Source organism: Sorex fumeus, unplaced genomic scaffold, assembly GCF_029834395.1.
Source record: "Sorex fumeus unplaced genomic scaffold, SorFum_2.1 ptg000153l, whole genome shotgun sequence".
In the NCBI taxonomy this organism is placed as follows: domain Eukaryota; kingdom Metazoa; phylum Chordata; class Mammalia; order Eulipotyphla; family Soricidae; genus Sorex; species Sorex fumeus.
This window is the reverse complement of record NW_026606210.1, coordinates 964,654-980,420: the sequence shown is the minus strand read 5'-3', so window position 1 is coordinate 980,420 and position 15,767 is coordinate 964,654.

Here is a 15,767-nt window from a genome sequence, read left to right as displayed (position 1 = left end):
CATGTGTACACGCTCCCACGTACAAGCGCATGCACAGTGGAGTCTGCAGCTGTGCTCATGTGCTCACAGGTGCTGCCTGCTCCAAGGCTCTCTGCTCCTGCCCCCCTTTCTCCGTCCCAGCAGGTCCCCTCCGGCCTCTGCCACTCGGGTGGGCGCCTGGCGCCGCCCCCCCGGCTGGCAGATGTCCTCTGTGCCCGCCCAAGCAGCCTCCAAGCCCGTGTCCCTGCTGCTCCCTGGTGCCTGTCTCCCCCCTGAGCTGGACATGGGGGCTCGCTCTCCCCACCCGGCCAGGCCTCCCTGACCTGCCTCCTGGAGGGGCTCCCAGGCAGGCGGCTGGTGGGCTGCTGTCCCCGGGCCAGGCTCGGGGTCCTGCACACCCCACTCTTCCCGCCACCCTCGGGGGGGCACGAGCTTTCCTGCCTCCCATGTACACGCAGGTGCACGTGCTCCCCGGTACACACGTGCTCCTTGCGTATATAATTGCATGCAATTATCTCGTTGCATACAATTATGTAATTGTGTATAATTAAATTATATAATTGGGTATAATTAAATTACGTAATTACATACAATTATGTCATTGATATAATTGAGTTAGGAAACATTGTATACAATATAATTTACCTATAACGCATGGGACTTCTTGTCTGTGATGACAGACAGGTGACAGGCAGGCACACACACATGTGCACGCCCGCGGCCACACACGTGCGCACATGCCCAAGGGCACACATGCACACGTGCACATGCATGCACACATCCATGCACGCATACACACGTGTGCACAGATTCACACACACATGCACACACGCCCACGTGCACACGCCCACATGTACATGCATGCACACATCCATGGACACATACAGACGTGCACAGATGCACACACACACACACATGCACACACGCCCGCTCTTCCCTCACGCCCCATACGTTTCCCTCCTCCGCCCTGGCACCTGCCCACCCACGGACAGACCCCCAGCCGCGTCAGGTCCTCGGTGACAGCCCTGTGAGCCCGTGGAGCCACTTCCTGGCCCAGCCCCCGCCAGCCCCCCCTTCACGGCGCCCCCTCCCCACAGGCTCGCGTGTCCGAGAGACCAACCCCCTGGCGGTGCCCTGGGCCGAGTCTGCAGCTCTCACACCCCTTTCAGGTTTTACAGGGGGGGCAGGGCACACCCAGCAGGGCTCAGGGCTGGCCGACTCCTGCCTCTGTGCTCAGGGGTCACTCCCAGGGGTGCTCACGGGCCCTGGGGGCGCCAGATGGAACTGCTCGGCCGAGTGTGAGGCCAGCAGCCTCCCCGCTGTCCTGTGGCTCCGAGTTGGTCACTCTGGGCAGGCTGGGTGTGGCCTCTTCCCTCTCTGGCCCCCTGCGGGCTCCCCGAGGCCGCCTTGGAGCTGGGGGTCAGGCACGGGGATCAGGCACTGTCTCCTTCCCGCCCGCTCTGAGCTCGGCCTCCCTAGCCAGAGCAGGGCCCGCAGAGCCCGTGGGGACAGAGGGCTGAGCCTGGCCCAGCTCCAAGGGTGAGGCCGCCCATCCCCGGAGACCCCTGGCTCCTGCAACGCCCATCGCCCCTCCTGGGGTGTCTCGGGGGCTCTCAGCTTCTGAGGGCTGCTCTCTGCTCTCTGCACTGCCCGTCCTTCTCTCATTGCGTTTCCGGCTCTTTCTCCTCTGGGGTCAGGATCCAGCCTGGCGGAGGTGTCGCCAGCCCATGGGTGTGAGCTGGGCTGTCCAGGGCCCCCGTGGCCAGGGTGCCCGGAGGCCGGGGACAGCTGGGGGTAGGCCTGCCCTCCTGAAGACCCCCCCACGCCTCAGCCCTGCCCACATCCAAGCCTCCCCCACCTCACACACAGCCTGATGGACTCGCCCGCGGGGCGCCTGCCTTTCTCCCAGATTAACGACATCCAGATGGGCCTTTTTTCTTCTTTTTTTAATATATACTTAAAATCTGCCAGTTTTACAACTCAGAGATATTTTTCTTGAGATTTTTATACTTACTATGGTTGTGTGTGTGTGTGTGTGTGTGTGTGTGTTTCCCTGCAAGCAATAAAAATCCTGACTGCAACCCAATGAATCAGCTCCTTTGTGAGCACAAGAAGAACCAGCCTGGGGGCGGGGGGAGGAGAGGGGCGGGAGAAATCAGCCTGCGGGCACAGGAGAAATCAGCCTGGGGGGACAGGAGGAATCAACAAGACCAGCCCGTCTGGAATCTGGGCTCTGGAATCCTCCTCGTCCCATGTCTCTGTGCCAGCTAGGCGGGATGGCAGTGGGCATGGCGTGGTGGCGGGGGTGAGGGGGTGATGGGGTGACGAGGTGACGAGGTGACAGGTGACAGGGTGACAGGTGATGGGTGGTGGGTGATGGGAGATAGGTGATGGGTGACAGGTGTCGGGTGGCAGGTGTCGGGTGACAGGTGTCGGATGACAGGTGATGGGTGACGGTGACAGGTGATGGGTGGCGGGTGGTGGGTGACAGATGGCAGGGTGACAGGTGATAGGTGGCAGGTGACGGGTGTCAGGTGACAGGTGGTGGGTGACGGGTGATGAGTATAAGTTCCGATGATGAGTGACGAGATGACAGGTGACAGGTGACGGGTGATGGGTGGCAGGATGGCGGGTGACAGGAGGCGGGTGACAGGTGACAAGATGATAGGTGACAGGTGACAGGTGATGAGTGGCAGGTAACAGGTGACGGGTGACAGGTGATGAGTGATGAGTGGCGGGTGACGGGTGGCAGGGTGACAGGTGATAGGTGGCAGATGATGGGTGACGAGGTGACAGGTGACGAGGTGACAGGGGTCGGGTGGCAGGTGATGGGTGGTGGGTGGTGGGTGACGGGTGGCGGGGAGTGTGGTAGCATGCGGGGGCGTCACAGGCCCTGAGGCGCCCACAGGGAGGATATGAGGCAGGCGATGAGGGGGGGCAGTGGGCACTGTTTGCTGGAGAGACCCTGGCTGGCCCTGGGGGGTCCGAGGGCGTCTCACGGTCCCCTGAGCTCTAGTGTCCACAGGGGCTGAGCCACACAGCAGCCAGGGGGCACGTCCACTCCCCGCTGCCGGGCGGCTACCCCGAGCGTCCCCAGAAGCCGGACAGGGACGGGAGAGGGCGGGGAGGGTGGGGAGGGCCGACCTTGCCAGGGTGACAGCCCTCGGCATCTCCCGTCATCTGGCCGCCCTAGCGGGGCTTAATCAGAGAAAGGGTCAGGCCCCTCCCACTGCTAACGGGGCGCAAAAGCCCCTTCCTGGTCAACCCGGGCTTGAGTGCGGCTGCCGGGCCTCGGCTCCTGAACCCGTCAGCCCGGTGCTGGCTACAAGGGCCGTTCGCCAAAGGTGAAGTAGTTCGTTTTTCTTTCGGAATCAGCCCCGGAGATCACGGGCTTGAGGAGAAACGCCAGCGCACGACAAGCCCCTCAGAGATCTCTTAACCCTCTCCCCCAGCTCACGCCCCCTTGGGGGGCCCCAGCGGCCCTGGAGAGGAGCCCGGCAGGAGGGGCTGGGTGGATGCACCACCAGTGTCCCCGCAGAGTGTCTTGCGTGCCCACTCCGTTGCGTTTCCTTCTGGTTCCAGGACGGAGCCAGGAAGACCCAACAGGCCGTGAGCGGGTGGAGGTGGCTAGTGGGAGCACGTCCCCTCAGGGCGCCATGGGGAGGCGGGACCCAGGGCTTGGGGCTCTCAGAGCCACGTCCAGGGGAGACGAGAGGCCACCCAAGGGCACGCAGCCACCAGGGTGCGAGCCACGGTGTGGTATGGGCAGCCGCGAGGAGCCAGCAAGGATGGCGGCCACATGGGGAGGGCAGGGGACAGGCGGAGACGGGGCCGAAAGACGGTCAGCGGGGACACGGTCCGGTTCATTTGGACGGTCAGGGGGACACAGGCTTGTCCAGAGACAGTTGGGGGACACAGTAAGGATTGCCCAGACGGTCAGGGGAGACACATGCAGGACACCTTGTCCATTTCCGAGAGGCTGGAAGGCAGCGTCACTCACGGGGACCAAGGTGGCGACCTGACTCTCCTCCTGATGCAGGTGAGGGGGTGCCGTCCATCATGGGTCATGGGGAGGAGGGGTTGGTGGCCGTGAGGACGGCAGGGGCTGTGGTGGCCATAGCGAGGCTGCCGGCGGAGGCGGTGACAGTTGGGGCGGGGGTGGGAGGGACGGTGGGTGAGATTGGCTGGGGGGACGGTGGCTGGTGTTGTGAAGTGCTGCTGGGGTGTTTGGTGAGGACGCTGCTGGGTGCAGGGACGCCGTGGAGGGGACGAGGGTGGGACGAGGAGGACGGGGATGATGCTGGTGGCCGCAGGGGGCTTTGAAGAGGTGGAGGGGAAGGGGGGTGAGTGTGGGGGTGTCGGCTGTCAGGGGTGATGCCGGTTGCCGATGGGAATGGCGGTGCCAAGCAGGATGGGTGGTTGTGGTGGGAGTGGAGAGAGAACGTGGAGAGGTGGGGGGGGGATGGTGACTGTGACGGTAGTGATGGTGACCATGGTGATGGTGGTGACTGTGACGGTACTGATGGTGTCCATGGTGGTAGTGGTGACTGTGACGATGATGATGGTGTTTGTTATGGTTGGTGACCGGGGACAACGGCAGTGCTACTGCTGCTCATGCAGATGCTCTGGGGTGGGTGACGGAGGCAGGTGTGGGTTCTGTCTCGTGGGTGAAGCAGGTGTCTGAGGGAGCAAACCCTGCCTTGCCGCAGTTCTGGGCTCTTCCGGTAAGGGCCGAGTCCTGCACGGTGCCCTCGGTGACGCTGGTTCTGGTGCCTTTGGGCTCCTCATGGTGGAAGGATCCGGAAAGGCTATTGCATGGAGCAGCCCGGTTTGGGGTTTAGCTTATCCAGTAACTTTGGTTTTTCTGTTTGCTTTGGGGCCACATCCAGGTGCTTGCAGCTTGCTCCTGCTGGGGTTCGGGGATAGACGTGGTGCCAGGGTGGAACCGGCTCCGTCGCGTGCAAGGCCGGGCCCTCCCTGCCTGGCTCCAGCCTTGCTTCCTCTGAGGGGGGACCAAGGCTCTCCCCGTGGGCGGCAGCGGGGCAGGGGGCACCTTGCCGGCCTCGGGTGTCTGATACTGACCCGGCTGCCACCTTCCTGGGTCCCTCCCCGCACCCCCGCCGCCTGCTTTCGGGCTGGGTTTGTGTGAGCACTCTTGTGTGAGCCGGGATCGTCCTTCTTCGCAGCATTTACAGTCTGGGCCGAGCGATTTGTTCTTCCTGGGCTCCTGCGAGCACCTTTGTCGGGCTGTAGCGATGTTTTAAGAGGTTTCGGCAGGACGATCATTTGCTGGGGAACAGGGTGGCGTCAGCTCCCGCGTCTCTGCCATCTCCCCGCCCTGACCCCGGCCTCGCAGGTCACGGGGGACCCGGTGCCGACCTCTCTGGGGCGCCCACTCTGCGGCTCTGATGCCCGGACGGGTGCAGGTGACGGCCGGTGCCAGTGCTGACGGCGACGAATCACCCGACGGCAGAACTGGAGTGTCTCAGCCCGCCCAGAACTGGGCAGCAGCGGGTGGCCCCCGCAGAGGCTGGACTGGGAAGGGACCCGCGGAAGGGGGGACGCAGAGACAGGCCACCCCCATGCCCCGCCTCCCGGGGGCCCTTCTCCATGGCGAGGGGAGTCGGTGGGCGCGGCAGCTCGCCTGGGGACCCGGCTGGGCCCATAAACGCGCCTCGGTGGGCGGTGCCAGAGGGAGCTGAGGACGGTGAGTGAATGTTCGTCTCCTCCTGGCTCCGAAGGTGCGTCTCTCCGGACAGAGGGGCGGGTGTCGCAAAGTGCTGGACAGAGGCTGCTGGACTGGGCTGCCTGTCCCTCCCGGCAACCCCCCAGGGTGGGCACACTCAGCCCAGCCCTGGGAGGGTCCCCCAGCTGGGATCTGTGAGGGCCCTTCCCTGGGAACTGGCCTCTCTCGGGCTGGTCTCTGCCCCCTCTCTGCCGCCTTGCCAGGTCCGGGCCCGGAGTGAGCAGGACAGGAGGGGACCCGGTCAGGGATGACCACCAAGCTGGTCACCCGGAGGCCTGCGGGAGAAGGGACTGCCCTCCCTGAGCCTCCCTGAGCGCTGCCTCCCCGCCAATGCCCACTTCCTGGCTGTCCGTCCATGGGCTCCTAGGGGTGGGCCTTAGTGCGCTGACCAAGGGCCTGCTGGCCCTCCTCCTCCTGGAACCTCTGTGTGTGTGTGTGTGTATGTGTGTGTGTGTGTGTGTGTGAGCGGGACATCCCCGTGGGCTCTGGAATGGCTCCGCCTCTCAGCGTCCCACGCCTTGTCGAGACTGGCCAGGACCCACCCCCAGGCTTTCTGGTGTCCAGGTCTGACCAGCGTTTTTCCTGCAAGTCCAGAAACCTTTGACATTGCTGCCCACAAAGCGTGTGGGTGACACAGGCTGGTCAGCGCCATGCCCGGTGCTCGAGGCCCTCGCGAACGGCTCATTGGGAGACATTTGTAAACCCCCGGACCTGGGCCGCTCGGCCGTCGCCATGGAAACCCCAGGAAGCCCCCGGCCCTGCTGGCCGCTGAGAGATGCTGTGGTTTGGGCCGTCCTCACCCGCACTTGGGCCCCCTGCCCCCCCCCCATTTCTGCCCCGCGCTGTAAGCTGGACGCTGTGTAGGTGGGACGCGAACTGACCAGAGGCTGACCCTGCCCTCAGCAGACGTCCTCCTCCTCCTGGGCTCCGGCCCAGATTGCCCCCCTGACCACTGAGTCCTCTGCCAACCCCCCGCCACAGACTCACGCTCCTCCCCGCAGAGGGCTCAGGCCTGTGCCCCTCCTGCGCGTCCCTGTCCCCCCTGCGTCCTCCTGAGCCCCGCGGGTGGAGTCCTCAAACACCCCAGAGCCAGTGGCCGCCCGGGGCTGGGCCTCGTCTGCTCCCGAGTCTGCCGGGTGGCACCAGGCTGGCCACTGACCTGACCACTCTCGCTTGGTCCCGGCTGGTTTTCCCGGGGCTGAGCAGCAGCCCGGGAGGCCGGGTCACTCCTCGAGGTACCTGGCCAGTGGGTAGCGGCTCAGGCGGCAGAACCCCGGGGCCTGGCCCCTCAGCCCCACCTCCCCAACCCCCACCGGCCCTGGCGGCTTGGCTGTCGCACCTCCCGGGAGCCCAGAGCCGCCAGCGCCGTGCTGACCCCACAGCAGCTGGTCCTGACCCTCACCCTGTCCGAGGGCGGGCAGGGGTCAGTGTCCTCTCTGACCCCAGCTCTGGGTCATCCCGAGTGGGGCAACAAGCTGATGCCAGCAGGACCCTGGTGACCACCCCCCAGCCCTGCTGGGTCCACCCTGGGGACTCGCCCCGGTTCCAGAGCAGTGGGTTCTAGGAAACATCCTCTGCAAAGGTCCTGGGGCGGAGTTGCGCAAAGGCCCTGGGGCAGAGTTGTGCAAAGGCCCTGGGGCAGAGTTGTGCAAAGGTCCTGGGGCAGAGTTGTGCAAAGGTCCTGGGGCAGAGCTGCTTTCTCTCTCTGTTCCTGTTCGGACTTTGCAAGAGAAGCACCGGGAGATGCCTGATTGCGCCTGTGCTCCAGATAAGGTCGGGAACACAATAATGTGTGAGGAAGCTCGGGAACAGGATTAAAGAGAGCAAAGAAAAGGAGGCACAAGCTCTCTCCAGGGCCCGCGGCGAGTCCTCCTTTTAATTGTCACTGACGGGATTAGACCGTTTCCCTGGACGGAAATTGCCGCCAAAGCACCAAATTAAAGTGGGGGCCGGGGAGCTGCCACGGCTGCGAGCGGCCCGGGGCTGCCGGGAAGAGTCCCCACGCGCCGCAGAGCCCTTATCACTGCAGCAATTAAAACACCTTTAATTGGAAGGTTCCAGAATGTGTCCTGCATGGCTGAGCAGATGGCCCAGTGGCCCGGCCTCCTGTGGGCAGAGACCAGAACTACCCGCCTGACCCATTTCCGGCGCCGCGCTTGGGCCCAGGCAGAGGCGAGGGGCTTGGCCCAGGTGCAGCCGGGCTGGGGGGTGGGGGGGGTGGGCGTCCGGCTCTCCCGCGTTCCCCGGCCCCCCAGCCCCTGTGACCCCGGCTCTGCCCATCCCCAGCACAGCGGGGTCTTCGAATGTCTGTCCCAGGCCCGAGTCGGGGTCTGGTCACCTGCTGGCTGTTGGCCCTGGGAGCAGGAGCTCGGCTGGACGGCGGGGCTGGGGTGTGGGGACTCGCCCCTTTGCAGGGGAGAGGCTGGGGCGTCCCCTGGGCGCTGGGCAGGGTTGCTCTGAGCTCGGGCTGGGGGCTTGTCGCCGGCCCCCAGGGTGCACGGGGCCCCTCGGGGATGTCATGTGGAGCCGGGCCCCAGGGGCTGCTGTTCTGCCCAGGACGGGCGGACCTGGAGAAGGTGGCAGGAGGGGCCGGGAAGCCCCAGTGTGCTGCCCCCAGGGGGACTCCAGACAAGGAGGAGGGCTGGCGGGAGCCCCAGGTGGCAGGAGCACATCCTTGGGGGGCAGGGGCACCCGGGCAGCCCAGAATGGGGGTCCTGGCGCACCCCATCTCCTGATGCCCACCAAGCCGGGGGTCTCCTGGGGCAGCTGCCTGGAGGGTGGGAGGGAGTTCGCTCATCTCTGGGGCAGGAGGCAGCCGGGTGGTTCGGGTAGGGGTGGAGGGGGTGGGTCAGCCCCAGGGTCCTGTAGGAGCGGGAGTTGGGTGGGGCGGCTGCCATGGGGGTTCCCGGCCAGGCCAGGCTGAGGCGGCACCAACAGGATGAAGGTGGGAGCCCCTCAGCCGCTCTGGGGTTCCGAGGGTCCGACCGGCCCCCGTGCACCCGGCCGCGCCTGGTCCCGACCCCGACCGTCTCGGGGAAGGTTCTCGTGCCCCCCGCCAAGACGGTCTGAGGGTCCCCCGGTGCCTCACATTTCTAAAAAACAATTTGATTTATTAAAACCACGCGTTGAAAAATGGCTTCTCCTCCCCTCAGACTCGGCGGGATGAATGTTTGATCCCATTTATAAACGGAGATAATTAAATTCCGTTAAGTATTTTAAATGGAATTAATATATCTGATAGATTTGATTTTCTTTCTCGATTTTTTTCCCCCTTTCTGTATTTCAATTGTCTGACAAGCAAATAACCCTGGCGAGCATTTAAACAGGGCTTCAAATCTAATAAGCTGAGCTAACAAATATGAAATTACCCTTCATTCTGTTTCAATCGGCTTTGAACTTGGAAACACTCTGATCCTTCTTAAGAGCAATATTAAATATTAAATTAATAGGGACCGAAGCTATGCAAGGTGTAGGCGTGAATGAATGGGAGACGCACGGGAAGGGAATAGTCTCGTTTTAGGGTTTTTATTTTGTGTGTGTATGGGGGGGTTGGCCCACACCCGGGGGGCTCAGGGCTTCCTCCTGACCTTAAACTCAGGGGTCACTCCTGGTGGGACTTGGGGGGGGGCTTTAGGTGTGCCGGGAGGGAATCAGACCTGTGCATGCAGATGGAAAGTGTGTGAGCACTGTGCCATCCCCCGGGCTGAGAAACCTCATGTTGCCGGAGGATGCCCCTCGACTGGGGACGCTTTGAGGGTTGCCCGAGCTCCCCGCCTGTCTCCGCGTGGGTTCCTGCAGCGGCGTGGACGGCAGCCGTGGGGCAGCTCGTGGGCTTAGTCCCGATGTTCACGTGTCTGCGCTGGGCTGTGGCCGGAGCTCTGAGACCCTCCCGGCATTGGGGTGGGGGCAGGGCGCGGCTGTCTGAACTGGGCTTCCGGGTCCCGCATGGGAGGGGGCTGCACCTTCCGCGTTCTGAACGTCCCAACCACATTGAGGGGAGCAGTAGACAAAGTCGGCGCGGGCCAGACAGGCGCTCAGCGGCCGAGCCTCTGGCCCGAGCGAGTCCGGGGTCTGTCCCAGGCTGGAGGTGCCATCTGAGGTCACTCCTGCCACCTGCCAGTCTCAGCTGGAGATGCCAAGGGTCGTGCTGGCTCGCCGACCCGGGTTCGATTCCCAGCATCCCCTAGGGCCCCCCGAGCACCTCCAGGAGTCATTCCTGAGTGCAGAGCCAGGAGGAACCCCTGTGCATCGCTGGTGTGACCCAAAAAGAAAACGAAAAAAAAAAAAAAGACATGATTCTGTCCCTCCAGGTATGATGCAGAGCTGGGGCGGGGGACAGCGTGGGGCCCTCCATGGGCAGGTCTCCCCCACCCCCCCCACATGAGGGACTGGCTTCCTGCACCTGGACCAGGAGGGCCCTTCGCGGGGGCGGTTTCCAGGGTTCCCACGACTGGGTCTGGTGGAAGGTCCCCGGGCAGCCCCTGGCCCTGTCCCTCCCCTGACTGGGATTAACTTCCCCGCTGACCTTGCTGCTTGCGGAGAAACGTGAGAATAAGGTTGTGGAAGTTTCCTGGACCCGCCCGGAAGTGGGGTCTCGCGCTCAGGACGTCTCTGGGTGGAGAACGAGAATCGCCTTTTTTTTTTTCCCTCAGATTTCTGTCAAATCACCTTTTCCTTCCTGTTGTTGTAATTTTTTTGTTCTCTTTTTTTCCCCTCCTTTACTCTGACCCGGCTTTATGCAGCTGCCTGAATTCTGGAACTTTCCTCCGTGAAGGTCTCGTGGATTCTTTATTAGATTTATTCCCAGACACGCCTGTCGGGTCTCTCTGCACAGATGGGGCCCGCGGTGCTGTTTGGTCAGAAGCCGCTGGGTGGGCGGTGGGCGGGGAGGGGCATGGCCCACCCGGTCGAGGAAAGATGCAGAGATACACGTGGATTCCGAATTCTGGGCCGGTCTGCCCATCCCCCCATTCCCCTCTCCCTCTCTCTCTCCTTCCCCCCCCCCTCTCTCCCTCTCTCTCTGTCCTCTCTCTCCCTCTCCCTCCCTCCCTCCCCCCCTCTCCTTTCCCCTCTCTCTCCCGCTCTCTTTTCCTCTCTCTCTCCCTCTCCCTCTCACCTTCTCCCTCTCTCCCTCTCCCTCTCTCTCTCCCTCTTTCCCCATCTTCCTCCCTCCCTCTCTCTCTCCCTCTCTCTCTCTTTCCCTCTTTCTCTCTCTCTCTCTCTCTCCCTCTCCCTCTCCCAGCCCTCAGCTCACACCTCCTGTCCTGCATCCTCCCGGGTAGAGGCTGCCTGTGAAGGCTGGGGGGTTCGTGTCCCGCCTTGGGGGTCTCCGTGCAGCCATCCCCAGAGGTGGGCTTGCGTTGGCGCTGCTCAGGCTGCCCCGGGAGGGAAGGAGGAGAGGGCTGCAGGGGGCCGGACGACCCCCAGAAGCTGGGCTGGCCCAGTGCATGCCCCCCCCATAGTGCCCTGGGAGCTTCTTGGACTCGGCTGCCCGAGGGTTTGGGGGCATTTTTTAACTGTGACTTTAAAGGTGCTGGGTGTTCCTGCTGCGTCCTGGGAGGGATCCGGGTCCTGGCCATGCCTGGCTCTGCTCAGGGGGTTCCCGGCGCCTCTGGGGAAGATCCCGGCACCCCAGCCCCTGCGTGTTTGCTGCCGCTCACCTGGGAACAGCGTCCTCTGCACCTGGATGGGTCACTCGCGCGTGTCCGTGCCCTGTGACGCCCTCGGACAGATCTGCGGACTGGACCCTCGTCTGGGTGGGCCGGGCGCGTCCTGGCTGGTGCCTCTGCCGCGTGGGAGCCCTTGGGTGTCAGTGACCATCAGTGGCCACTTCCAGCCAAGGCCCTGCCCCCTCCCGCACCCGTGACTGCGGACTCCGTGGCAGCCCCACCTTTAGCCTTTGCTGGAACTTTCCGGGGGAGCTTTCCAGATCAACTGGGCAGTTGTCTGCTCTGCTCCGCTTCCCCCTGGGTGCAGTTTCATTGCCACCATCACCTGCTTCCATGGTTTGGGGACCGCGCCCAGCAGTGCTCAGGGCTGACTCCCAGCTCTGTGCTCGGGACTGACTCCCGGGTCTGTGCTCGGGGCTGACTTCTGGCTCTGTACTCCAAGATCACTCCTGGATTGCTCAGGGGACCACACAGGATGCCGGGGATCAAACTCGGGGGGCGACTGCAAGGCCAGCGCCCTCCCTGCCTCACCTCTCGGGCCGCACCGCCAGCGTCTCACACAGGAAGCGTTTCCCGAGCTCCTTCCCGGCGGCCTCGCTCGCTCTGTCGCTCTGTCGGCTGGAGCCGTTCGTGCCTGTCCCTCCTCCCCCAGCCCCGGGTCTGTATCGCGCGGATCTGTCCGCCGCCGGCGCTGCTCGGTTAATCGTCTCGGCCATCGATTTCCGCCCTTATCTGTCCCGGCCCCCTCGGCCTCCCGGCCGCCTCGCTCCCTCCGGAGCGCCTGTTAGCCGAGCGCCTTCATTTTTCTCACTTTCTGATAAATTCGCCCGCGCGCACGCAACCATCACCACGCTGCAACCTCCGTATTTGTAATTCGCCGGCGCTGGCTCTACTCTGATGTCCTCTCCGCAGAACGGATTCTCTTTCCTTCGACTTGGGGACAGATGCTCCCTACTTACTTTTAATCATCTTTCGTTATTGATTCCTGATCTTATCACATTATTCTCCGAGAATATATTAGCCCGATGGATTGTCTGGGCAGAATCGGAGCTTCCATCCACTCACGGAGACGGAAGCGTCCGTGTCTCGCACACGTGTACGCACTCGCACGCACAGACAAACACACACATGCACAGACACTCACACGCACAGACACACGCACGCACAGACACTCACACACATACAAACACACGCACAGACACGCGCACACATAGACACTCACACACATGCACACTCACTCACACGAACAGACACACACGCACAGACACACCCACACACACAGACACACTCATGCACACCCACTCACATACATGCACACTCACACGCAGACACACGCAGACACACAGACGTACAATCACACACAGACACACATGCATACTCATACATGCACAGACACACACAGACACACACACGCACAGACACATACACATGCACAAACACACGCACAGACACACACACGCATAGACACTCACACACATGCACACTCATTCACACGAAGAGACACACACACACAGACACACCCACATGCACAGACAATACACACATACAAACACATGCACAAACACTCACTCACACACAGCCACTCACTCACACGCAGACACACAGAAGCACAATCACACACACAGACACACATGCATACTCATACACGCACAGACACTCACACGCACAGACACACACAGGTACAGACTCTCACACACACGCACAGATGCTCACACACAGATCAGGCACACAATCACACACATGCAGCCATGGACACAGACACACAGACACGCTCACACACACAGTCACCTATGCAGGCACACACACACACTCATTTATACACAGTCACCCACGCATGTACACACACATCCCCAAATCCATCCTCACGCAATCTTACCCGTGCAGGCATGCACACACATGCATGCCCCCGTGCAAGTCGGACACGCCTCCACGCACAACCCCAAGTGCATACGCCATGTACAAAATTTCTCCTGGAGTTTATCATTTTGATCCACCTTGTCATCAAATCTTCAATATTCATGCCTTCCTGTTTGCCTCTTTTTTCTTTCTTTCTCTCTCTCTCCTGTCTACCAATTTCTAGGAGGGTTTTGCTAGAATCTCAGACGATAAATTTTGTGAGTTCTATTTTCCCTCGTAATTCTATCCGCTGTTTCTTTATGGATGGCGCTGTGGTATTTTAAAGGGCATATTTGCGGCCACTATATCTTCCTGATCTACGGCTGCGTGCCGCCGGGCACGGACTCTCTTTGTCCTCAGGGTGGGGTTTGTCCCCAGTTCTGGCGAGTCTGTCCTGCTGGGTCTCGAAGACGCTTCCTGCAGGGGCGTCGCCCGGCGGATGGCAGCGGGGAGCCGGTGCCCGTGTGGCGAGTGGCCAAGCCCCTCAAGGCGCAGGCCGGCTGGCCGGGTGGGGCGGTCAACCTGCTGACCCCTCGGGCTGCTGTCCCTCCCCTGCTCCCGGCTCCCCCACCCCCACCCCCTGCCACCTGCCTTCCTTTCTCTTTGGTTTCCTGTTTGCCCCAAGCTGGACCCTGGACTTGCGGCCTCCCTTGGGGGTCAGTGAGCCCATGGGCAGGGGGGACTCTCCCCAGCCACTCCTGGCCGGGGGTGAGCCCTGGCATGTGTGGAGCCGACTTCCTGTATCTCTGTCCAGGCTCTGCCCGGAAGGCGTGTTTGGGGATTTCTAGAACGTGTGCACGTCCCCTCACCCTGGACAGCTTCCCTGCAGTCTGCTTTCTTTTCGGGTCGCCCTATTTCTAGGCCCTGCGCTGCAGTGGATGGAGTCTCAGGCGGTGCTTCTGCCCGGTGCCCCCGTGGCCGGCTGGTGCCTGGGGCGGGCCTGAGTCCTGTGGGTTTGCCGTGACGCCTCCGCCTTCTGCCACCTGCGGCGTCCCAGCCCATCCCCACGGGCCTGGGGCAGAAACCCGCGAAACTCCAGAGGCCCCAGGCCTGCCCTGCACCCAAGCCGGAGAGTTTATAACCGAGAATTAAAACCAGGAGCAGAGGCAGGTGGAAATGAGGAACAGCCACCAGAGGAGATGCTCCCAAAACCGGCCCTGGGTTTCCAGAACTTTCTGCTCCACAGAGCTGGGAGCGTGCGCGTCCCTCTCCCACACGCCGGAGGATGGACGTGGCGAGACTCGCCGAGTTTGCAGGACTGGGCTGGGCCGGGGCGTGGACAGGAACACAGAGAGCAGGAGATGGGAAATGGGGCCTGGAGGTCCCTGGAGACACGCCAGCGGGACGCAGATATCTCGGCACAAGAGGAGGTGACGCCCACAAGACACCCAGATAGTCGGTCACGGGGATAAGCGCGCACAACACCCCCTGAGTCATAGGGAGAAGCCACGGCGGGGGCGGGAACGGGATGAAGGAGGCGGCAGGAAGAGCGAGCGGCCCCGAGCGCCCGATGAAAACGAGGGTCGGGAGGAATTTATAAATCTACAGGCGTAATGAGGGGGGGGGGAGATGCCAAGTTAATTATCTACCTGGAGAAGCTAGAAAAGGGAGAACAAATTAATCCCGAAGAAATTAGTATCATAAAAAACAATAAAGGCTGGAGCAGGAGTCGATGAAACGGAAAACCCGCAATTAAGAAATTAACAGAGGGAAAAAAATGTTCCTCGAAAAGGTCAACAAATTGGTAAGAAAAACTTAGCGAGACAGAGAATAAAAGCCGCGTGGAGTGAGGTGGGGCCCGCAGGCAGGTGCTCCGGGACCAGAGCCCAACCCGGGGAAGTTTGTCCCGCAGGGGTGTGGGGGGCCGGGGTCGAGGGGCAGGAGGGATGCGCTCCCCACCTGTGGTCCCTTCTGATGTGGGGCGTCGGGGACGATCTTCACAGAGCTCATCGAGAAGCAAAACTTCCTGGCAGAAAGCCGCGGAGAACGCTGCCTCGGGCCCATGGGGGTCCCTCCGGAAATGCCCCTGACCCGGGACTCCCTGACTGGGGGGCCTCCACCCGACTGAGTCACCCGTGGCCGCCTTCCTGCACTGGACTCCAGGGCGGAGGGCGGGGAGTGTCCCCCGCCTCACCAAGGTGATGGGAAGTGAGGTCAAACGCCAGCAGCCCACCCCAGACAAGGCCCCGGAAAAAAGCCCGGGCAGGAGGGTCGAGTGTGGCTGCCTGACCCGTCCTCACAGGCGCCACGGCTGCCCACAGCCTGCGGTCCGTCTGCCTCCTTTTGCACGGCCCTCGGCCGCCGGACAGCGAGTCTAGTTTCCTTTTTGGTTTGGCTCCTGTCTAGGTGTTACGTACACACATTCTTGGCTGCCCTCACACCCCCCGGGGAGCAGGACACATTTTTTTCTTTCTTTAAATTGTTTTTGATTTATTATTATTATTTTTTTAGAGCATTACAAAGCTGTTCATGACTGG